Consider the following 2155-nt stretch of genomic DNA (forward strand, 5'->3'; position numbering starts at 1 on the left):
TCCAGAAAAAAAGTTAGCTCAATTATTTAGGTCAAAAAGCCTGAATTTTAAACTTGAGGCATGAAAGTAAGTGAAATACAAATATTTTTGAAAATCCTCAGGATAAAGGGAAAAGTTTCTCTTTCTCATATGTATGTGTAAATGCGTATATGTATAAGTTTCTATACACACATGTGTGTGTCATACTTTACAGTTTTGCACTGAGACATAGTATATAGAACATACGTTTCACATCCCGCTTCTTTTATTTCATACTTTTGGAAAGATTTATTCCTCCTTGAGCTTCAGTTTTCTCATCTATAAAATGGAGATTGTAATAACTATGCTGTTAGGTTACTGTATATGGATATTATAAATATCATAATATTAAAAATAATGAGAAACAGTTTTAAAGTTAGTGTTGTTATCAGTAGTAGCAAGTTTTTTTTTTTTTAGGAAAATGCCTCATTTGATCTTTGTAACTCCCTTTTAGCCAGGAGAGGCATTATTTTTCCCAGTTTATAAATGACAAGACTCACTTTAAAAGGCGTTACACAGCATGTAAGGCCACTTTTTAAAATATGGTGTACCATCTACTGTGGATGCTCCCAACTCACTTCACTTTTGGTGAAAGTTCTACTCATCCTTTAAGATCAAAGAAAAATATCAGGCCTTCTCTGATACCTCCCTCCATCTTTCTCTCACCAATGGAAAATAAATGTGCAGTCTGCCCACCCCCCTACCCCTTTGTTTCTCTCTGAATCCTCCTATCCTACTCTTTTCTCATCACACTGTAAGTGTGTATCCCGCCCTGTCTTTTCTTACTGATGCTCAGCTTTTATCATTCACATTGTAACAGACTTATGTTAACCAGTCAATGACTATCATTGGAGGGATGATGAGAATGGTACTCTATTTAGGGTTCTTAGCACTCTGTTTTGACTCAGACAGCTGTTCTTTGAAAATGTGCTTACAAAGTCAAATATTTTGGCTGAACAATAGTTTTTGAAAATTCAATTCTGTTTAATAGTAAAGTTGAACACCTTTTCTTCCTTGTTTTCCCCATTTCTGTCTCTGTGTAGTCTGTATTCAATGACAGTATGCCTAACAAAATTTAAGTGTATCAGCACTGTGTGTGTGTGGATGGATGTGTGTATATGTGTATGTGTGTGTGTGTACGTGTATGTGTGTGTGTGAGAGAGAGAGAGGGGGAGGGAGATAGGGCAATGATATGACTGAATGATGGATAATCAGCAAGAAAACGTATTCTAATCTAAATTCTCTCTCTCCTACTCCACCCTGCTCCCCGGTGATATTTTCAGAGATAAGGTAACCTAGCTGCAGAGAGATAAACAGTATCTGAGCTAGAACTCTCTCCATACCTCACGGATCTGCCGGAAGGGTTTTCCAGCCTTGCGTCTATTTACACTATGGACTGGATGGTTCTTTGTTGTGGACTGTTCTGTGCATTGCAGGGCATTCAGCAGCAATCCTGGTCTCTACCCACTAGATGTCAGTAGCAGCTCTAGTTGTGACAACCCAAAGTATTTCCAACGTTGCTAAAAGTCTCTGGTTGGCAAAATTACTCCAGGGTGAGAAGCACCAGCTGATGTTTTCCATTGCTAGGAAACATTGCCGCTCGTAAGTTGCAGTTCGAATAATCAGTGCTTGAGTTACTAAGACAAATAAAATTCATGTTAATGGTAAGCTCATTGCAGATATAAAAGCAATTCTAATGTTAAAAAAATCAACTTAGCAAGTTTTATTGCCAATTTTAACACCATTTTCCCTGAATAATGATGATTCTTGTTTATGATGGAGTCATTCATTCTTTCTCCAATCATTGCATTGTTAACCACCCCATGCCTCCTTTCATAATTCTGTTCTCTTGACTCCCGCAAGACTGAATTTTCCTTTTTCCTCCAATTTCTTTGGTCATTTCTATCCACTCCTTGTCACCTATTTCCGAAGTTCTATGATTTTCCATTCCATACTTTTTCCCTTGGAACATTTGAATGACTTCTATCTTTTGAAGGTAGTATTTCCTCATAAGACTTTCAAATAGATCCTGTCAATTCCATTCCTATTCTTTTACTCAAGATCTTTTTTTCCCAGGTACCTCATAAATATAAATAAATGATATATGAACTGCAAACCCAGATTCCTTCATTCGTTA

This window comes from Bubalus kerabau, chromosome 7 (assembly GCF_029407905.1).
Source record: "Bubalus kerabau isolate K-KA32 ecotype Philippines breed swamp buffalo chromosome 7, PCC_UOA_SB_1v2, whole genome shotgun sequence".
In the NCBI taxonomy this organism is placed as follows: domain Eukaryota; kingdom Metazoa; phylum Chordata; class Mammalia; order Artiodactyla; family Bovidae; genus Bubalus; species Bubalus kerabau.